Below are 24319 nucleotides of genomic sequence, written 5' to 3' on the forward strand. Positions count from 1 at the left end.
CTCAACCCATCGCCTTTGTCTGTTGTTCAAGTCCTTTTAGGAGAAAAGGTACTTGAGACTCTTGTGAATTGAAAACACGTAAAATCTCTCACCATATAAGTAGTGTCTCCAACACTTCAGAGCAAACATAACTGCTGCCAACTCTAAGTCATGAGCAGGGTAGTTAAGCTCGTAAGTCTTCAATTGTCGAGACCCATAAGCCACTACTCTACCATCCTGCATAAGCACACAGCCCAAACCATCCCGTGAAGCATCACAATAAATCACATAACCCAAGCCACGCTCGGGTATCACCAACACTGGAGCCGTAGTCAACTTTGTCTTCAATTCTTGAAAAGAAGACTCACAAGTTTCATTTCATATAAACTTGATCCCATTCTAGGTCAAGCGAGTCATAGGTGCTGCCAAACGGGAAAAATCCTTCACAAACTGACGATAATATCCCGTTAGGCCAAGAAAACTGCGGATCTCAAAAATTTTTTTGCCGCTCCCAATTCAGAACTGCTTCAATCTTCGATAGATCCACTAACACTCCACCTTCCGAGATAACATGTTCCAACAATTTCACCTCTTATAACCAAAATTCATACTTCTCATATTTGGCATACAAGTGGTGCTCTCGTAGAATCTGCAACACTATACTCAAATGGACCTCATGTTTCTCTTGAGTTCGCGAATACACAATAATGTAATCCACGAAAACTACCACAAACTGATCCAAGTAATTGTGGAAGACATGGTTCATTAGATCCATAAGGGCTGTTGGTGCATTAGTCAGACCAAAAGGCATGACAAGAAACTCATAATGTCCATACTGTATACGGAATACTGTCTTTGGGACATCTTCATCCCTGACTGGTAATTGGTAATAACCAGACCTCAGGTCAATTTTTTAAAAATAATTGACTCCTCTCAACTGGTCAAATAGATCATCTATCTTTGGCAAATGATACTTGTTCTTGATGGTAGTATATTGAACTTCCGGTAATTGATGCATAATCTCAAAGAACCATCCTTCTTCTTAGCAAATAAGACCGGTGCGCCCCACGGTGACACACTTGGTCAAATGAAGCCCTTCATCCTCAAATCATCAAGCTACCTTTTCAATTCTTCTAATTTGATTGGTGCTATAAAAATTGGCACAGTACCGGGCATCAAATCGATAGCAAACTCCACCTTTCAGTGTGGAGGTAACTGTCAAATCCTCCAGAAACACATCCAGAAAATCGCGCACAACCAACGGATAATCAACCTCGCACATGTCAACATCATTATCGTCTAAGAGGATAGCCAAAAAGAACATCTGCCGATCCCGACCTCTAACACCATAAAATGAAGGAGTGAGAGGATCACACCGATCTCCCACAAAACAGAAACAATCCCCCTTTAGGGTACACACAGAAACTCTGCCCCTGAAACAATCAATAACAGCCTTAAAGGATGACAACTAATCCATCCCAAGAATGACGTCAAACCCTGTCATCTCGAGAAGGATGAGACCAAACTCAAGAACACATCCGACAATCATGATGGAACAACTCCGACAAACTTTACTAAGGGTAACTGAACCCCCAACAGGCGTGTCAACACAAAATAATCTGTCTAACTGACTGACTTCCAAACCTAATGCCCATACAAAAGATAAAGCGATGAAAGAGTAAGAAGCATTAGAATCAAACAACACTCGAGCCTAAGAATGGGATACAAGGAACATACCCCTAATAACTAAAGGACTGGATGATGGCTCGGCTGGAGTGACTGCATACACACGACCCTGGGTCCTCTGCCCCTGAGAACCACCTGCCTGATAACCAGACTGTTGAGTGGGTGCACTAGAAGAAGCCCATCTGCCCTGTCGAGAACTCTGAACTGCTAAAGCTGGCTGAGATGGCTGAGGTGGTGTTGGCGGTCGAACTGAACTGTGGTGAACTGAGTCTACCTCTGCTGTGAACTTCTACCCCTGCCAGAACCACTACCTCTATATGGGCAATCTCTCACCCTATGGCCCTGCTAGCCACATCTAAAACATCCGCCTGACGCCGCCTGAACCTGAGTGCATTGTGACTTAAGATGCCCCGCCTGTCCACACTTGAAATAAACCACTTGAGCCTGGGACTTGTACTGTCCCAATTGCCACACCTGAAATAGGTAACATTTGGTTTAAAGGATGAAAGGACACTGAGACTATGGGTATGGATCTGGCTGACTGCAGTCTCCTGAACCCTGACTACTCATTCTTCTGCTTCTTATGGAATTAACCCTCGGAGATAGTACTCTTGCTCCTGCTATGCTTATAGGACTCTTTGATAGCTTTTCTGTCCCAGCTTCCGGCTTTAACTACTAGGGCCTTTCTCACTGCTTTTGCATACTTTGTCAGTTCTGAGGCAGCCACAATTGGCCTGATGGTGAGATCAAGGCCATCAACAATTTTCTCTATCTTTCCCTCTTCATCTCTAGTAATCCTTGGTGCGAACCTCAAAAATAATGTGAACTTGTTCTCATATTCTGTAACTGTCATGTTTCCTTATTTCAAACCATCAAACTCCTTCTTCAATTCTCTCCGCTTAGGTGCTGAAAAGTACTTTTCATAGTATAGCTTCTTGAATGCATCATATGTCATGGTATCCAAATCACGTGTGTGAGAAATGATCTTCCACCAAATCTCCGTATCCCCAAAGAAAATAATAAGTCGCCAATGTGATCTTTAATTTATCCGACGCCAAATTTATAGCATTGAGATGCTTCTCTACCCTATCCATGAAACTGTCTGCAATGAGCGGATCAGGGCCGTCCTCAAATAGAGTCGGGATTAACTTCACGAACTTAAAAAGGATAAAATTGGAATTTTAATTATTTTTAATAAATTATTTGAGTATATTTTTGTTTGATAATTGTTTATTTGTGGTTATTATTTGCTTTTAATAGATTTAGTTGATTTATTTGAGATTATTTGCATTTTGTGTCTTATTTGTTTTAATTGCATTTAATTTTGTCATTTAATTAATTATTTTTGTTACATTGAACTTGATAAAATTGACTTATTTGGTAATTGTTAAATTTAATAGGTTAAATATGTAAATCCGTTAACTAAGGTTTTAAATATGTTTTCAGTTAGGGTTTTCTTGGAGTCGTCATACAAGTATCTAACGTGTATGTGACTTAAGTTTATGGGCCGACTCTAGTTTAATTAGGATTTCTGCTTTAGCTCTAGTTTAATTAGGGTTTTTCTAAGGGCGTATATATATATACGTGTATGAGTTTCACTAAGGGTTTTGGAGAACCCTATTCACGGCACAGTGAAAATAGGACATAACAGAGAGGGAGTTGAGAGAACAGAGGCAGTCGTAAGAGCTACCAAGGACAAGAATAGAGAGGATCAAAGGAGGGTTGTGGTGGTTTAAATCACACCCATAGGAGGCTTGAAGGAAGTTAGTAGTTGTTGGAAACTTAGAGACGATGACTGAAATCAGCCAAGTTCTTCTACTTTCTCCTTCCCTTTGGCTCGTGTCTGTGCACCTAGATAATCTCTAGGGTTTAATCAATCAGTAACTGAAATTTACATGCTTAGTATACATTATATTAATAATCTGTTTGTGTTGAAATCAAAATTGTTACAATTTCTACATGTCTCGTTCCAATTGTTTTTCTGTAAGCATGTAATCTCTGTTGTAACTTTAGACTTAGTAATTGATTTGAACTACTGCAAACAAAACCATGGGGACATTACTGGGATGAGATAAGATCCTTAGGTTCAATGGTGAAGAGGAACAGAGGGGTTGGAATTGGACTGAAACTTCTTAGATTAGTTTCAGAGTTGTTCTTCAAGTATACTGGTTTAATGGCTTTGTTTAATCTCTGTAATTTGATTTCAAATTGTTGTAAACAAATCTTGGGGATGATTTTAGGCTTTAATAAGACTCTTAACTTAGTTTTAAAACCAAACATAAAGGTTGCAACTGGCCGGAGTTGGAACAGAGGTCAGAACGAAGCTGAAACGGAGGGGTAGCTCACAGGGGGAGAGAGAGCCAGCTCTGGAATGCCAAGAGCCAGCTCCCACCTATTTAGAGCCGGGTCCAAGGTGGTGGTAGAGCCAGCTCTATGCTGATTTGGAGCCTGTTCTATTTTTCTGGAGCAGGCTCTTTCATTTTGAAGCGTACAGTGACTTTTTGGCTACTGTTTGGGCACTTGGGGTTCTTGAACAGTTTTAAAACTTTAGGGGGCTTTTCAATAATTAATTTAACATGTAATCAAGGTCTTAGATTGCATAAAATACCCTCTTTGTATAAACGGAATTAACAGTGCGCTAATTAACAACTTGCGCGCGGTTAACTACTAGAAGGAAGTTAAGTTGCCTAATTTCAATTTGACAATTTAAGGTGCGACAATATGATTCTAAATTAAAGTTTGGATGTATAATGGAGTCTTTTAATTAACAAAATTAGACTTGTAGCATATTATGGCTCTGTGCTAAAAGATTAAACAGTATACTAGTATATAACTTAGCACGTTGTTATCGGATGGAGAGAATTAACTTGCTAAATTAATTTAGCAATTTTATTGGACTATAATATGATTGACAAATAATTTTAATGCATGGTAGAGTCATTGATACATTAGATGTGATCTACGCATGCTTCGGATGCTAATTGTTGAACCTTTAAACCGTTTCCTGCAAATACATGGTTTAACACTTGGATTTAAATTACTGAAACTCTAAATTGTCTTCTGCAATTATTTGGGACGGTTTTTGGATTGTAATTTGCTAAACTGTTAATTGTATGTTGTAATTTACATGGTTTGGATGTTCATTGTGGAATTTTATATATTATTCTACAATTAATTGGATTATGGTTTTGAACTATAATTGTTGTAGCATTGCGTAAACTATTCGGCAATTATTTGGATATTTGGTTTTGGATTGTAAATTACTTGCTTATTATTTATATGTTGTAATTTACATGGATATGGAGGATTATATGCACCGGTATGGGACGGTGACATACTAGGTATGGTTTAGCTCAAAACGTTAATTCCTACCTTATGGATTTTAATTCGTGAACAGTTTTACCTGTTCAATCAATTATATGGATTTTGTGAATTGTATGCACTGGTATGGGACGGTGACATACTGGGGACAGACTGATTCAAAATACTCAGTCCTACCTATTTTGGAATAAGGGTACGGGTTGTTAAATAAAATCCTCCTTATTTATATGAGTCGGTGTAGTTGAATACGCCGAACGACTTACTGGATTTCTTATGGATGAATGTGAAAGGATTTTATATATATTGTTATGGTACCATGACATGAGCTTGAGTCTCATAGTCGACGGTTAGGGAGCGTATACGCAGTAGGATGCGTAGCTAGCTATGTTGGTTGAGGTATACCCTGTTAGGCTTAGGTAGTCATGCCCACTCAGGTGTGTATTGCATATTACCTTCTATTCAGGTTGAGACCCTCAGCATAGTCTAGTGAGAGTCCTGTAGTGTGGATATGTATTTATCTATTACGGACTAGATAGTTATTGTTGAGATATATAGGGTGTATCTGCGTATCGGGTCACTGTTTGGATTGTAGTTAGAGAAGAATTTGCATATGGGCCTGACCCACTCTTATTTTTACAGGTGTTCATTAGTTCCGGTCTTAGAGCTGGATCATGCTGAGCAGATATAGTCATTCACTCCACCGATGCTGTAGGACTTTGTTTCATGTTTTAGGCTTTGGGTTTTTTCCAGTCAGCTGAGTATAGTGGGATATTTTAAGGGTCCACTAGATGGATTCCCGAGTTATATAATTTGGAGAATGTTTTGTATTCGTGGAGGATCAGTTGTAACAGAATAGTTTATCTGTTAATAAAATTTTATTCTGGGGTTTTTTTATTATCATTCTAGTTTCTTTTCAGCAAATTTTATTTACTTCATTTGTTCTAATTATATTCTGTGTTCGATTATTGCTAATTGGTTTGATATCCTCGGGTAATCGGGCGTGGGCCTGGCCAACCCGCATCCGGGAATCCGGGGGTATCACAGTTGGTTTCAGAGCACTCCAGGTTCTAGTGTCCTTAGGAGTGTTTTCGTTATAGGACTTCCGCGTTGCGTCTCTTAAAACTTAGAGCCATATTAGGGTTCGTTGTACTCTATTTACGGTTCGTTAGGAGGAGTTGACGTCAATTGAATTATGTAAATAGAGAGTGGTTGACACTAGGAAAAGGATAGGGTTCACGACGAAAGCGATATGGACCTAACGGAGTATGTTGTTGAGTTTTTTGCCAGAAGCAGAACTTGGAATCGAAGGTTTAGTTCCAAGGTGGACATTACTTAGAAAGTATACACCAAGGAGGGATTAAAGTGTAGGTGTTAGGTCACCGCTTATCGGGACTAACATAACTTCAGTTGTTTTCAAAACGGAGACAAGCGAAGAGTAGGATTCTGAAGAGGATCCTCAGGGAGGAAATTTCAGTGTCCCCAAGAAAAGGGATATTAAAGCTTGAAGATGAAGGATCGCACGGAGGTGATCTCGGTCACCAGCTGTATAGTGGATGATACTAGTAGAATTGGTGTAGATCAATCTACATGTGGATGAATTTTTGTGTCGTCTTTCAAAGAGTCAATTGAAAAGTACTCTTTAAGCGGTTGGGAATCGGATAGGGTTTTTATCAGAACAAAGACATGATTTTATATCACATTCTGGAGCCAATAGGGATTAGGTTGTGACGTTCTACAGTACGTTGTAGAGCCACGATAGACGGTTTGCATTCCGCGTATAAGGAGGATAAGGGGGTAAGCGTTTGGTATTTGCTTAGACAAAATAATGTTGCTTTTAAGCTATGGTTACAGACAGGCTTCAAGGTTGGATGATTACCAACGAAACTACGAAATGAGCTTTTGTGACATAATTTGTGAACTTGAGTTCAAAGGAGGTTTTCTTTTCTGGAATGGATGATGTTTTAATTAGGAATTATATTTTGGTTGTTTTGTTGCATTGTGTGTATCTATGTGTTTGATTTTGTTATTTTGTGTTGCATTTTGATAGTATGTGTTTCATTTTGTTGTTACGTGTTTCATTTTTTGTTAATTTGTCCTCCGGATTGGGAGTGTGGAGTGGTTGGGGACACAAGTATGTGATCAACCAACTATTATTTTGATGACATGGATAATAGCGCTATGTACGCTAGGATTTATAAATAAATGGTCATATGTTTAGATAGAAACACAAACTCCTAGACAATCTATTGGACTTGGATGTGCGTCAATAGGGTACATTACTTGGGATAGGATAGTTTAACTACCAATAAGAGTCAAATAATCTACAATGAGTAGTTGGATATGCTCTACGCTAGGTAGGGATTCATTTTTACAACGCCATAAGAATGGTGGTTGTGAATGTTTCGGAGGATTCATGAGGTTGTAGTAGGTAAAGATCACTGTAATGTCACTATGGTTCGGACGGAGGATTTCAGGCTGGTAGGTACTTGTTAGAATGACGCCAAAAAAAAAGAAGGGTAATGGACTGATTTAAGTTTTATCAGTCTATTCGAAATCTAGTCATGATTTTTCGAGGGTGTCATTTGGAGTAGTTGCTGGTATGTACTTAGAGGAGGAACCAAAGTTTCTACATTATATAAAATGTGGAAATTGTTTTTAGGGTCCTAAATTTGCAACAATTAGTTGTTGCTTTGACATTGAGGACTATATGGAGGATGGGTAAAAGTTTCATAAGCTTTTGAAGCAAGACAAGGAGTCAAATTGACACTACTTATATTACCAAGGTAGGGTGTGTCAAAGATAGGATGGTAGGACCGGTCACCTGTCAAAGATAGGGGACAAAATGGTTTTTTTTCCAGTTTAATAAAATTAGGTGGTCGAGATGGCTCATCAGAGATCACTAAATATTTGTAGTCATTTTTCTGTATTGAGGTGGAAATGATAGAGCATCATTACAGATTTAGTTGAGGGTTGATTTCTAAATTAAATCAACTCAGACCTTGTTTATTTCAAACTAGTGAACTATCAATTCATATGAATAGAGGGGATTACAAGATGACTTAGATGCATCAATGTGGTGATTTGCATTTTGCATTAAGTTCTGTGGAAGGGCATATGGATGAAGATACTCGCAACAACCGATAGGAGTTTTCGGTTAATTGTTACATTAAAAGTTGGGGTCTTAGTTTATACACTAATGACACTTGTTTTTACCAAGGAAATTAAGGGGGTCAAATTCAAATATCGGAGCTGACCCTGGAGGTAATGTTACCTTACTCAGACCGAGTATAAGGTATTAACGGAGGATTTGTCGCATCTGTGAATATTGTCGTAGTGACTAAGATATAAAATTTGTAGCAATTTTTCTTGATGCACTCGGACGATTATACGGAACATCGAGACATCAAATGTCCGTTCCAGTGAACAAGTTTGGAAAGAAAGATGTATATAACTGTCTAAAGGAGTATCACCAATTAAAAAGATAACCGGAGATCATTAGAGATTTTTGCCATTGCCTAAATTAAAATGGGAGTAGGACTAATCAGGAGTGGAGAGTTGGTCGAACTTTTCAGTATCTATTGGAATTTTAATTCCATACGGATTAAGTGTGGTGGGTTAAGCAAGTTTGCTGCTAAATCTAATTCTCGTAATGTTCACTTTTGGACTTTGCATTAGTTCTACATTTTACTGATAATGGAGGTAATAGCTGTGCTTCATATCTCTCAACGAGGGGGATTGGATCGAGAATGTATATTTGATAATAGAGGAGATACTTGGGACAAATATCCTAGGGTTTTGTAGGAAGTTGGAAGTGTTTATTTCATTTCTAATCTTGATGGCACCAGGAGGGTTGCGTAGGAAGCAAGGCGTGTTGTCGGGGAAGGTCAGTTGTTAGGTATTAATTTTCTTTTTCATGGATAGTGTTACTAAAACACTAGGATGGATGCGTAGACGTTTTGCCAGTCTATGCTATGGAATTTAGAGGAATGTGGATATTTACCCTGTATCAACAAATGTAGGTGCGAATGAGTAGTTGCTAAATCCAACTTATATGTTAAATAAATTTTGTGTTTCCTTTATATCGAACCCATAAATTATTCTTGGAAGTTTTGGAATTCCATGGAGCTCCTACTCAAAGGCACCGTCCACAATGGAACGATGATGAATTTTAATGAAAATAATTCAGGATTTCGTGAATTCCGAGGACGGAATTCCGTTTGTTAGGGGGGAAGAATGTAATACCCCTAGTTTCCAAAAGGATAGAATGGGAATTTAATTTTGATAATTTTGAGTTTTATTGCATTTTTAATATGTGAGCTATGTGTTTTGGTTTGTTTAATTGATTAAGTGTGTATATATTTTTAAATAAATGATTTACTTAAATTTGTTTTAATTAATTACTTGAATAATTTGATTGAGTTAATTGTTTTATTTGAATTAATTGGCTTCTTTTTGGTTTAGTTGCATCTTCGTTTTATTTGACTTAAGTTATTTGATGTAGTTATTTAATTATGGAAATTAAGTGAATGAATTGTTTTAAAATAATACGTTAGTTAAATAATAGGGTTAAGAAGGTTATATAGTAAACCGTCGTATTTTACAACTTAGAGGGTTTCATGGGCCGACTAGGATTGGAGTTAGGGCTTAGTCTCTGAATACACATGAATTAAGGTTATTGCTTTCACCTATAAGTATAAGCAATATGGTGGTTTAGGGTTTAGGAAAAATAAACGTACGTTCTGTAAACCACAAACAAAGCTCTACTCTTGTAGTAAAAACCAGAGTGATACAGAAAGAATCGGAGTGGGAATTTGGGTGGTTCACAAAGCTGAGTCAAGGAAGGAAGTTTGGTGTGTGTTATTAGACTGCAATAGGAGTAGCAAGGGTGGTTTAACACAACCCACGTTGCCGGAGAAGATAGAGACAACAAGTGGAGTTTTTATTCAAAGTTTCAAAGGCAAGTTTCTGATCTCCTCTTTCTCTGTAATTCGTGTTCTGTACATGCCTAGTGTAGATTCCAGGGATTTATTCAAGGATATAACGGATTTAAATAAACATTAAAACAAGTCTGTTATGCATGTATGAATTTTGTTAGACTCGTTGATATAATTATTTTGCATTACTTTTGAGGTTCTGTCATTTTAGTCTTCTGTGGTTTATGTTTAAGCTTTGCTACAATTGGGATTAATAAGGTGATTGGATGACTAGAAACTATTCTAGGATTAGGTTTGAATTCAAGGACAAGAATTTAGAACAGTATATATAAAAGAGCACTGAAGTAATTTACGGTTAGTTGCTTAAACTTTCTAACAGAGGTTTTGTAAACATGGCTTAAAAACCTGTGTTCCTTCACATCTTAGGATTGGATTTCAGTGATTTAGACTTATCTAGGACTAATATTGAACCTTGATTATGATCTAGAACACATCACAGAGGTTCTGTGAATTACTGAAATTGAAGGACACAAAGCTAAATGGACGAGGCTGCTAAGAGAGGAGGGAGAGAAGGCTCCCAACCTTCTTAGAGCTGGCTCCCAAAGGGGAGAGTCGGCTCTAGGTATCATGGAGTTGGCTCTAGGATTCTAGAGCCGGCTCTAGGTGAAAAGTTGGAGCAGGCTCCCATTTTTAATGAGCCTGCTCTTCTTGAAGCATACTGTAACGAGTTTTTTGTTAAAACCATTGGATTTTCAGGGTTCTGCAATTAATTTAAATTGTTTTCAATGATAGGTTAGATTGTTTAAGGCTGGTTTCATATGGAGAAATATTAATTCATAGCTGGATTAAAGATTAGAGCAAGGAGAACCTAAGAGAAAACTGGTAACTTGCACACTGTCTTGTAGGTTTTGATTACTGAAGTTGGGTAAGGTTTTTATATATGATCTAAATATGTATAATGGAATATTAGTCCAGTATTATAAGTATTGTGAATTACTTATATTTAACTATACCTAGATTGGATTAAATTTGATACTCAAATTGTCATGATTGTATTGATTTATCGACGGTTTTGAACATTAAACTAGGCACTGGAATTTGGAATTTCTGTGTTATATAATTTATTGTTTAATGATATTTAAATAGAAGTATAAGAATAGTAAGTGCTTAAAATCATCTATTCTTGATTGGGAATAAATTGATAAGTTCTATCAATTTAAGGATTCTATGGAAGATTGGAGTATTATGATTTGTATTAGCATTTTAAATGATTAAAATGTGATGTGGATTCTGTAATAATTCCTATTGACTTGTTATATGTATTAAATTGTATTTGTGATTGATGACTACTTAATATTGTTTTGTCAACTATGTTAACTAGAGGATTGTATGTACCGGTATGGGACAGTGACATACTAGATATGGATTAGTTCAAACACTAAATCCTACCTAATTTGGAATGAGTTGGATTAACCATAAAAAGGTTAAGTCCCACTTATATGGATGTATATGAACCGGTATGGGACGGTGTCATATTAGGGATGGCTTAGTTCAAAACACTAAGACCTACCTATATTGGGAATGGATTAGTTCAAAACACTAAGTCCGACCCAATTTGGATTCAGGTATGGATTAACCATAAAGGTTAAGTCCATAACCTATATGTGTCATATCAATTGTGAATTGAATGATTTACTATGGTTTCAGGATGGATTTATTATACAGATATCAGACCACTGCACAGATGGATGATATTCTATATTAGGAGGAGTACGGACTTTATATATTTATTATATGTGCCATGGTATGAGCCTGAGTCTCAGGACCATGGTTAGGGGGCGTATATCACCTAGGATCGATAACTGGACATAGGTGTTGTCCCCTGGTAGGTCTAGGTACTCATGCCCACCTTAGGGTGCATATTTGCATGTTACCTTCTATTCAGGCTGAGACAGACCTACTGGACTAGCGAGCGTCCTATAGTGTGTACTATATATACGTATATGGATTACTCTAGATATTGTTGAGTCTTTCTAGGATGTATCTGCATATCGGATTACTGTTTGGATCGTAATAGATCAGGACTTGCGTGTGGGCCTGACCCACTCCTTTATTTTTCAGGTGTTCGACAGTACCAGGCTGAGAGCTTGATCGTGTTGATGCAGATACAGACACTCACTATTCCGGTTACATAGGACTTCCTTTCTATTTTAATTTTGGATTTAAATTCTGTAATTTGTTCGAGGATTAGGGATTAGGGGTCCAGTAGATGGATTCCCGAGTTGTACGGTTTTAAATCATATTAATTTATTTATTTCAAGTTTGAGGATTCTTATGTTAGATTTCTTTCAGCGTATTATTAATTTGTTCTTAATTCAGTTTTTTTCTGCTTGTTTACATATTAATTGTCTGATATCCCTCGGATCTGTGCTCGGACTTGATCACCCGTGGCTCTAGAATCGAGGGGTATCACAGTTGGTATCAGAGCACTCCAGGTTCTAGTGTCCTTAGGAGTGTCTTTCGTTAGAAGTCTTCCACGTTGCGTCTCTTAAAAAAACTTAGAGCCATATTAGGATTCGTTGTACTCTTTTACGGTGCGTTAGGAGGAGCTGATGTCAATTATTTTTCGTCCTTATGAATTGGTTGACACTAGAAGAAGGATGGGGTTCGCGGCGACAGCGAATCAGACCCGAAGGAGTAGAGGAGTACGTTATCGAGTTCTCGATCAGAGGCAGAACTTGGGATTAAAGGTTTAGTTTCAGTTGGCGCTACTTTTAAAAGTATAAGCCAAAGAGGGATATAGGAGTACGTTTTAGGTCACTGCATAACAAGACCAATATGATTTCAGTGGTTCTCGTAAAGGAGACAACCGAGGAATGGGAGTCCAAAGAGGATTCTAGTAGAGGAGATTTCAACATGTCCAAGAAAGAGGGACTTGAATGTTGAAAAGCAAGGATCACGCGAGAGTGATCTTGTTCGCTAATAGTATAGTGAACGATACTAGTAGAGTTGGCATGGATCGACCTACAGATAGTTAACCTTAGGGATTACCTTTAGAAAAAGGTAGATAAAGTGAACTCTTCAGGAGTTTAAGATCGGATGGAATTCTTCTCAGACCGAAGCGATGATTTTATATCACGTTTCGAGGAGTATTGGGATTAGGCTGGGACGTTCTAGTTGTTTTATAAGCTACTTTGGACAATTGGCATTCCGTGTATAAAGAGGATGACAGTTAAGCCTTTGGCATTTGCTGAGGCAAATGGATTTTGGTTTTGAGCTATGTTTCAAAATTGGATGATTACCTCCGAAACGGTAGAAGGGAGATTGTGAACCAATTAGGTAAAGTTGATTTCTAAAAGGAGATTTTCTTTGCTAGGAGGAATGATGTTTTACGTATGGTTCTATCGTGTTTTATTGTGTGTGCTTTATGTGTTTCCTTTTTGTTATTATTTCAGGATCGGGATTACGGTTTCATTGGGGACATAAATGAATGATCCGTCAACTACTATTTTGGAGGAATAGCATTGAGTACGCTAGGATTTTGGGCATAGGATCATAGGATTTGGTAGGTATATCTAACTTTTGCCAAACTTGGACATGCGTAGTTATAATACGTTTCCAGGATGGGATAGGTAACCCAGTGGTTTGAGTCAAATGATATAGATTCATTGGATAAGCTGTAACGTCATGTTGGTTTATCGAAGGAACTGGCTTGGCTGAATATCTTCTAGGAATATTTTAAACAGGTGTTCCTAAGTCAGTAGGAGGATTTTGGTACTGGTTTAAGTACTTGTTAGAATGACACCGACTGAGGTTAGTAGACGAATTTACTAGTCATCAGTCAATTCTTAATCAAGAATTTTATTCTCATCAGGGGGTGTCATTAGGAGGAGGTGCTGGCTAAGGAGGAGGCAGAGTCACTCATTTGCACAAAAATATGCAAATTTTTTTTTTAGGTTACCGTTCGCAACAAGTAGTTGTTGCTCGAAATGTTTTGACCATTTGGAGGATGAAAAGATTTCCATATGCGGTTGCAATTAAACAGGATGTCTAATAGACACTTACTTGTGTTAGAAAAGTAAGATGTCAAAGACTTGAAGATGAGACCGAATATCTAATATCTGTCTCAAAGTCTGATGTTTGGTAAATAATCTAGATGGATCGTCAAAGATCATTCGATTCTTGCGCCACTTCTCATGCTAGAGCGGGACTGACAGAGTAGTTTTCACGGATCTAGATGAGAGATTACTGCTCTTACACAAGGGTCAGGATCCTAGTTGGGATATCGTTGACTGATAAAAATTAAGTCAGCTTCACTTTGTCTATTTTGGAACTGGTAAGATATCAGTTTCTACAAATAGCACGGATCACAAGACGACTTAGATGGATAGATGTGGTGATTCATATTTGCATTAAGCTTCGTCTGGTGAAAGTAACAGGGAGGATGATGATCTTCTTAACCGATATGGTAATTGAACATTCGGTGGTTATTGCGCAATCCGTTGTGGTTTAGCATGTGAAAATAATACCACTTGCTATTACCAGGGAAATAGAAGTGGTCAACTTAGAATATTTGAGCTGATCCCACAGGAGGTAGTACCTTACTCAGATGAGTTTAGGGTACTGAAGGAGGATTGGTAGTTGTCTTAATGTATGGGGTAAGGTTTGACATAAATTGGGAATTACTCATTGTTTTAGTAAGCTAACAAGGTGGAAAATTAATACTTGGATATCACTGGAGGTTTTAGCCACTTCCTATATCGAGATAGAGTAGGACTAAACAGGAGGGGATGGTTGGTAGAGGTTACTAACATTAGTTGGAATTTTAATTCCATATGGTTTAAGAATAGTGGATAGAACAAGTTCGCTTAAAGACTACACTTTAGTGGTGTTTACTTTGACGCTTCTTATCCATTCTCCATTGGGTTGATAACGGAGTTATAGCATGTGGTTATTCAATATAGAAGATAACCGATGTTGTGTCCAAGGAGTTTTCTAAAGGTGTTGGAGCAACAACTATGCTTCACATCTCTAGACGGGAAATGTGATCGTGATATTATATTTAAATCACGGCAAATATGCTTAGGATATATCCTAGGTTAGCATGGGTAATTGGACACGTTACTTAGCCTTTCAGATATTATCTGTGCTATTGTTGGCACAAGGGGGTTCGTGCGACAATGTCTGGGATTTTGGATAGTAGGTGGTGCCGATCTCTCATTGGTTGGTCTGGCCTGGAAGCGAGGTTATATGATAAGACCTTGATTTATGTAAAGATACATCGGAGAAATATATTCTCTTTTGGTAATGGGTGTGTACGGTTTGGAGGCGGCAATCGGATTTTGTAAATAGTTGAACTTGTATATAAGAGTTCTTTATCAGGAAATGGTTGTTTAAAAGGAAGGTTAGTTTTCTGTATTACACTGCCTTTTCACGGATTTTGCTAATCGAGTTAGGCAGTTATTTATATTATAGCGTTACCAACTTGTTAAGCGCTGCATGCATAAGAATTCTATGAGTCGGTTCTATAGAACATGGAGGAATAGGGATCATTACCCTTCACTAAATATTGGGTACGATTGGATCGTTGATAGACACAATCTCGGAGTTGTACATATATGTTATTTCTTATACATGGAAACTGAGTATATTGTTGGATATGTTGGAATTTGGTGGAGCTCATCTAATGAAGCTGTACCACATGAAATCGGAAATGAATTTTGTAAAGTCATTAATTCAGAGTTTCGTGAATTCCGAGGACGGAATTCCTTTTGTTAGGGGGAAGAATGTAATACCCCTAGTTTCCAAAAGGATAGAATGGGAATTTAATTTTGATAATTTTGAGTTTTATTGCATTTTTAATATGTGAGCTATGTGTTTTGGTTTGTTTAATTGATTAAGTGTGTATTTATTTTTAAATACCCTAATTTAACAAGGATAATTCTGGAATTTATTTAATTATTTAAATTGTGTTTTATTGATTTACTGGTGAATTTGTTGATTTAATTGTGAATTATTTAAATGACTTGTTTTTGTTTGATTGTTTATTTAATTGTTTATTTAATAGGGTTTTAATAATTGGATGTAATTGTTTTTGTTGATTTAATTGTGAATTATTTAAATGACTTTTTTTTGTTTGATTGTTTTATTAAATTGTTTATTTAATAGGGTTTTAATAATTGGATGTAATTGTTTTCTTTAAATAGAATTAATTATTTTTCTTGAAATTGAATTAATTGTTAAATGATTTATTTTAGTATAAATGGATTTTCTTTAAATAGAGTTTTATGTTAGTAGGATTAATTAAGGGTTTTGGTTTTTAGACGTCACGTATGTAGCCGACATAATTAAAACATAATTAGGTTTCATATGGGCCGACTAAGGATTTAGTGTAGGGTTTAAATTAAACTAGGGTTTTGTGTAAACTTATAAACCTATAAATATATCTGTATAAGGCTGTCAAGGGTTTAGAACCCTAACCACGTTGTGGAGACAGAAGAAACAGAGACGAGGAAAACCAAAGGGGCGCCGGGAAAACTTAGAAGAAAGACATTGAGATTTCTGAACCGAGTCTCACAGGCAAGTTTTATAACTAGCTCTACCTCTTTGACCTGTGTTCTTTGCATCCTTAACACAATCTCAGGATGAAATAAGGATTAAAATAAATCTAGTTCGCATGCTTGCATTGTTTAATAAGCATATGTTTATGAACTGTTAAATTGTTCGTTTTACTGTGTGGTTGTTTTACTGTTTTGTTTTGCTTAATTCATGATTTTAATGATGTCAATTGATGGATTAAGAATTTTAATAGTTCTAAAACATAGTGGGAAATCTTAAAATTAATCTGGGTCGCAGGGCTAGATACCTGAAACAGTATGTGTTCTTGTATGGATTTTAATCCACTTAGATGTTGTTCTGTGTAATTTCTTGTTCCATATGAATTGGTTAATAAGTTATGAATTTAATTAACTTTAGAACTCCTTAAGACTTATTTTTAATCAGTAATGAACTTAGTTGGAGGAATACAGATGCCGGACATCGCCGGAACTGGAGAAGAAGACGCACAGGGGAAGGAGGAATAGAGCAGGCTCCATTAAAAGATTGAGCAGGCTCAATCTAAGGATGGAGCCGGCTCTTTAGGAAGTTAGAGGTGGCTCCATCATGATGGAACTGGCTCTATCATAGAATAGAGGCGGCTCCACTTTGTGTGGAGCCGGCTCCTTCAACAGGTTTTAGTTTTTCGCTTTTTCAGTGATGGATTTGGCTACGGGTTTCAGAATTTGGTGTTTTCAGATGCTATTAGGAGCTATGTAGGGATGTTTCAGTAGCATCTAAGTCCTATTAGAAATTCTGAAGGTGTGATGATGCATAATGAATTTCAAAGAAATCGGTAGATTTAAACCGTTATAGTTTCAGGTGAACTTATAGATTGTTCTTGGAGGCAGAGGATTTTAAGTGCAAACCCTATGTGTTGCAATTTATCTGGCAATGGTAATATTGTTAAATCATGTTTCTGTAATTTAAGTTAAGTTTATTAGATTACAGAATGATTATATATATTTATAAGTGACAGTAAGACACTTTTAAGGAAGTTTACATGGGTGAAATTCTGTAGATGATTCAAGTTGATTAATTTTAAATTAATAATTGAATTAGGAGTTTGATATGTAAATCAAATATCAGTGGTATAGGATTAAGCTTATTAACTAATATAAATTCAGTTAATACTTAATATGAAACCAGTTGATGTTACCAAGAATTTATTTATGTCAACTTGTGGGATGTTGTGGAATAATTACAAGTAAACATGTATATACTATTGTTATTATTATGATGCTTATTGTGAGTTACAGGATGGTTATATTTCTTTTCTGCATTTAAAAATTTGTCAGAGAATCAGGTACTAGATGTATGGAACAAGCATGCTAATTAAACATTCTTGTTATGCTTATGATTGGATATGTTGATATTGATATGTTATGCTATCATATATATATATTATCAATACTGGATGGATGGTTTGTATGCACCGGTATGGGACGGTGTCATACTAGGGGGATTAGCTCAAAAATGTTAAGTCCTACCTACTCTGGATTAAGGGATGGATTAACTACAAAAATTAAGTCCTACTTGTCTTCTGTGTCAGATCAATAAATAATTGAGTGACACTTTGGTTTGGAATGGAATTTAAATATATTTTTATGATGCCACGATATGAGCCTGAGTCTCAGAGTCGTTGGTTAGGGAGTGTATATGCATTGGGATGCATAGCTGGCTATGATGGTTGGATGCGTACCCTGCTAGGACTAGGTAGTCATGCCCACCTTTGGGTGCGTTTTCACATGGTACCTATTAGTCAGGTTGAGACGGGCCTGTAGTCCAGTGAGAGTCCTGTAGTGTGATTATATATATATATTTATCTACGGACTATTAGCTATTGTTGGATTGGTTAGGATGTATATGCGTATCGGGTCTCTGCTTGGATAGTAGTAGTATAGAACTTGCATGTGGGCCTGACCCACTCATCATCTTGATGGTAGTATATTCAACTTCCGGTAATCGATGCATAAGCTCAAAAAACCATCCTTCTTCTTAGCAAATAAGACCAGTGCTCCCCACGGTACCACACTCGGTCAAATGAAGCCCTTCATCCTCAAATCATCAAGCTACCTTTTCAATTCTTCTAATTTGATCGGTACTATAAAAATTGGCACAGTACTGGGTATCAAATCGATAGCAAACTCCACCTCTCAGTGTAGAGGTAACTGTCAAATCCTCCAGAAACACATCCAGAAAATCGCGCACAACCAACGGATAATTAACCCCGTACATGTCAACATCATCATCGTCTAAGAGGCTAGCCAAAAAGAACATCTACCGATCCTGACCTCTAACACCGTAAAATGAAGGAGTAAGAGGATCACACCGATCTCCCACAAAACAGAAACAATCCCCCTTTGGGGTACACACTGAAACTCTGCCCCTGAAACAATCAATAACAGCCTTAAAGGATGACAACTAATCCATCCCAAGAATGACGTCAAACCCTGTCATCTCGAGAAGGATGAGACCAAACTCAAGAACACATCCGACAATCATGATGGAACAACTCCGACAAACTTTACTAAGGATAACTGAACCCCCAACAGGCGTGTCAACACAAAATGATCTGTCTAATTGACTGACTTCCAAACCTAATGCCCATACAAAAGATAAAGCGATGAAAGAGTAAGAAGCACTAGAATCAAACAACACTCGAGCCTAAGAATGGGATACAAGGAACATAACCCTAATAACTAAAGGACTGGATGATGGCTCGGCTGGAGTGACTGCATACACATGACCCTGGGTCCTCTGCCCCTGAGAACCACCTGCCTGATAACCAGACTGCTTAGTGGGTGCACTAGAAGAAGCCCATCTGCCCTGTCGAGAACTCTGAACTGCTAAAGCTGGCTGAGATGGCTGAGGTGGTGTTGGCGGTCGAAAACCTAACTGAACTGTGGTGAACTGAGTCTACCTCTGCTGTGAACTTCTACCCCTGCCAGAACCACTACCTCTATATGGGCAATCTCTCACCCTATAGCCCTGCTAGCCACATCTAAAACATCCGTCTGACGCCGCCTGAACCTGAGTGCATTGTGACTTAAGATGCCCCGCCTGTCCACACTTGAAATAAACCACTTGAGCCTGGGACTTGTAATGTCCCAATTGCCACACCTGAAATAGGTAACATTTGGTCTAAAGGACGAAAGGATACTGAGACTGTGGGTATGGATCTGGCTGACTGCTGTCCCCTGAACCCTGATTACTCATTCTTCTGCTTCTTATGGAATTAACAATCGGAGATAGCACTCTTGCTCCTGCTATGCTTATAGGACTCTCTGATAGCTTTGTTGTCCTGGCTTTCGGCTTTAACTACTAAGGCCTTTCTCACTGCTTTTGCATACTTTGTCAGTTATGAGGCAGCCACAATTGGCCTGATGGTGAGATCAAGGCCATTAACAAACTTCTCTATCTTTCCCTCCTCATCTCTAGTAATCACTGGTGCGAACCTCAAAAATGATGTGAACTTGTTCTTATATTCCGTAACTGTCATGTTTCCTTACTTCAAACCATCAAACTCCTTCTTCAATTCTCTCCGCTTAGGTGCCGAAAAGTACTTTTCATAGTATAGATTCTTGAATGCATCATATGTCATGGTATCCAAATCATGTGTGTGAGAAATGATCTTCCACCAAATCTCCGTATCCCCAACAAAATTATAAGTCGCCAATGTGATCTTTAATTTATCCGACACCAAATTTATAGCATTGAGATGCTTCTCCACCCTATCCATGAAACTGTCTGCAATGAGCGGATCAGGGCCGTCCTCAAATAGAGTCGGGATTAACTTCACGAACTTAGCTGTAATACCCCTAGTTTTAAAAAGGATAAAATTGGAATTTCAATTATTTTTAATAAATTATTTGAGTATATTTTTGTTTGATAATTGTTTATTTGTGGTTATTATTTGCTTTTAATAGATTTAGTTGATTTATTTGAGATTATTTGCATTTTGTGTCTTATTTGTTTTAATTGCATTTAATTTTGTCATTTAATTAATTATTTTTATTACATTGAACTTGATAAGCTGTTTGTTTTAAAATTGACTTATTTGGTAATTGTTAAATTTAATAGGTTAAATATGTAAATCCGTGAACTAGGGTTTTAAATATGTTTTCAGTTAGGGTTTTCTTGGAGCCGTCATACAAGTATCTAATGTGTATGTGACTTAAGTTTATGGGCCGACTCTAGTTTAATTAGGATTTTTGCCTTAGCTCTAGTTTAATTAGGGTTTTTCTAAGGGCCTATATATATATATGTGTATGAGTTTCACTAAGGGTTTTGGAGAACCCTATTCACGGCACAATGAAAATAGGACATAACAGAGAGGGAGTTGAGAGAACAGAGGCAGTCGTAAGAGCTACCAAGGACAAGAATAGAGAGGATTAAAGGAGGGTTGTGGTGGTTTAAATCACACCCATAGGAGGCTTGAAGGAAGTTAGTAGTTGCCGGAAACTTAGAGATGATGCTGGGGTTTTCATAACTGAAATCAGGCAAGTTCTTCTACTTTCTCCTTCCCTTTGGCTCGTGTTCTGTGCACCTTGATAATCTCTAGGGTTTAATCAATCGGTAACTGAAATTTACATGCTTAGTATATGTTATATTAATAATCTGTTTGTGTTGAAATCAAAACTGTTACAATTTCTACATGTCTCGTTCCAATTGTTTTTCTGTAAGCATGTAATCTCTGTTGTAACTTTAGACTTAGTAATTGATTTGAACTACTGTAAACAAAACCATGGGGACATTTCTGGGATGAGATAAGATCCTTAGGTTCAATGGTGAAGAGGAATAGAGGGGTTGGAATTGGACTGAAACTTCTTAGATTAGTTTCAGAGTTGTTCTTCAAGTATACTGGTTTAATGGCTTTGTTTAATCTCTGTAATTTGATTTCAATTTGTTGTAAACAAATATTGGGGATGATTTTAGGCTTTAATAAGACTCTTAACTTAGTTTTAAAACCAAACATAAAGGTTGCAACTGGCCGGAGTTGGGACAGAGGTTAGAACGAAGCTGAAACGGAGGGGTAGCTCACAGGGGGAGAGAGAGCCGACTCTGGAATGCCAAGAGCCGGCTCCCACCTATTTAGAGCCGGCTCCAAGGTGGTGGTAGAGCCGGCTCTATGCTGATTTGGAGCCTGCTCTATTATTCTGGAGCAGGCTCTTTCATTTTAAAGCATACAGTGACTTTTTGGCTACTGTTTGGGCACTTGGGGTTCTTGAACAATTTTAAAACTTTAGGGGGCTTTTCAATAATTAATTTAACATGTAATCAAGGTCTTAGATTGCATAAAATTCCCTCTTTGTATAAATGGAATTAACAGTGCGCTAATTAATAACTTGCGCGCGGTTAACTACTAGAAGGAAGTTAAGTTGCCTAATTTCAATTTGACAATTTAAGGTGCGACAATATGATTCTAAATTAAAGTTTGGATGTATAATGGAGTCTTTTAATTAACAAAATTGGACTTGCAGCATATTGTGGCTCTGTGCTAAAAGATTAAACAGTATACTAGTATATAACTTAGTACGCTGTTATCAGATGGAGAGAATTAACTTGCTAAATTAATTTAGCAATTTTATTGGACTATAATATGATTGACAAATAATTTTAATGCATGGTAGAGTCATTGATACATTAAATGTGATCTACGCATGCTTCGGATGCTAATTGTTGAACCTTTAAACCGTTTCCTGCAAATACATGGTTTAACACTTGGATTTAAATTACTGAAGCTATAAATTGTCTTCTACAATTATTTACGATGGTTTTTGGATTGTAATTTGCTAAACTGTTAATTGTATGTTGTAATTTACATGGTTTGGATGTTCATTGTGGAATCTTATATATTATTCTACAATTAATTGGATTATGGTTTTGAACTATAATTGTTGTAGCATTGCGTAAACTATTATGCAATTATTTGGATATTTGGTTTTGGATTGTAAATTACTTACTTATTATTTATATGTTGTAATTTACATAGATATTGAGGATTGTATGCACCGATATGGGACGGTGACATACTAGGTATGGTTTAGCTCAAAACGCTAATTCTTACCTTATGGATTTTAATTGGTGAACAATTTTACCTGTTCAATCAATTATATGGATTTTGTGGATTGTATGCACCGGTATGGGACGGTGACATACTGATTCAAAATACTCAGTCTTATCTATTTTGGAATAAGGGTACGGGTTGTTAAATAAAATCCTCCTTATTTATATGAGTCGGTGCAGTTGAATACGCCGAACGACTTACTGGATTTCTTATGGATGAATGTGAATGGATTTTATATATATTGTTATAGTACCATGACATGAGCTTGAGTCTCATAGTCGACGGTTAGGGAGTGTATATGCAGTAGGATGCGTAGCTAGCTATGTTGGTTGAGGTATACCCTGTTAGGCTTAGGTAGTCATGCCCACTCAGGTGCGTATTGCATGTTGCCTTCAATTCAGGTTGAGACCCTCAGCATAGTCTAGTAAGAGTCCTGTAATGTGGATATATGTTTATCTATTACGGACTAGATAGTTATTGTTGAGATATCTAGGGTGTATCTGCGTATCGGGTCACTGTTTGGATTGTAGTTAGAGAAGAATTTGCATGTGGGCCTGACCCACTCTTATTTTTACAGGTGTTCGTTAGTTCTAGTCTTAGAGCTGGATCATACTGAGCAGATACAGTCATTCACTCCACCGATGCTGTAGGACTTTGTTTCATGTTTTAGGCTTTGGGTTTTTTCCAGTCAGCTGAGTACAATGGGATATTTTAGGGGTCCACTAGATGGATTCCCGAGTTGTATAATTTGGAAAATGTTTTGTATTCGTGGAGGATCAGTTGTAACAGAATAGTTTATCTGTTAATAAAATTTTATTCTGGGGTTTTTTTATTATCATTCTAGTTTCTTTTCAGAAAATTTTATTTACTTCATTTGTTCTAATTATATTCTGTGTTCGATTATTGCTAATTGGTTTGATATCCTCGGGTAATCGGGCGTGGGCCTGGCCAACCCGCATCCGGGAATCCGGGGGTATCATATTAGCGATGTGGTATAGAGTCTCATCTGACTTACTTTTCTTTGGAGGTGGTGCTGGTGGTGGCACAACCTGTGACGATAACGCCCCTGCCGGCTGAAACACATTATGCAATACTACTTATACGGCCAACTTCAACTGCTCCTCACTTATCTAAAGAGGTGGATCAATGGTCCCCCTCGTCTGTCGCCCTCTTGGCGGAATCAAATCATACAATAGAACATCCTCCTCAACCTGCTCCTGATCCCTCTTTGTGGGATTGGAGCTAAAGCTCTCTCCTGGATCCTTTCGGGGTAGTATAACGTTATAAAATGAGAGAATGGATTAAAAACAATAACACTGGAATACATATGAGAATGGAGTCCTCACACGAATGACTCAACAAGAAATGACAATACTAAAACACTTTCCATATTCCCGGATAACACAACCAATGATGAGTATGATCATGCTATGAATGTACAACAACTTTAAATATGCAACACTTAATCACATAAACACGTAATCACATAAACAGGTAAGCAAGTAAGCAATTAGGTATGCTTCTCAAACATTTAAACCCCTTGCACATCAACATACAAACATGTAACCCAACCTCATCATATAATCCTAGGTAGGTCTTTACTCGTCGTCCTAATGGTATTCGAACCATGTCTCTGATACCAATTTTGTAACGACCCGAACCCATAGGTCTTGACCGGTCCTTTACAAGGGTCGCGATACCAAGTCAAGCTTGAAGAGTTGTGTGTGTTTAGGAG

Source organism: Cornus florida, unplaced genomic scaffold (assembly GCF_030987335.1).
Source record: "Cornus florida cultivar Cherokee Brave unplaced genomic scaffold, ASM3098733v1 CherokeeBrave_3.0.0_Hap2_Chr11, whole genome shotgun sequence".
Lineage (NCBI taxonomy): Eukaryota > Viridiplantae > Streptophyta > Magnoliopsida > Cornales > Cornaceae > Cornus > Cornus florida.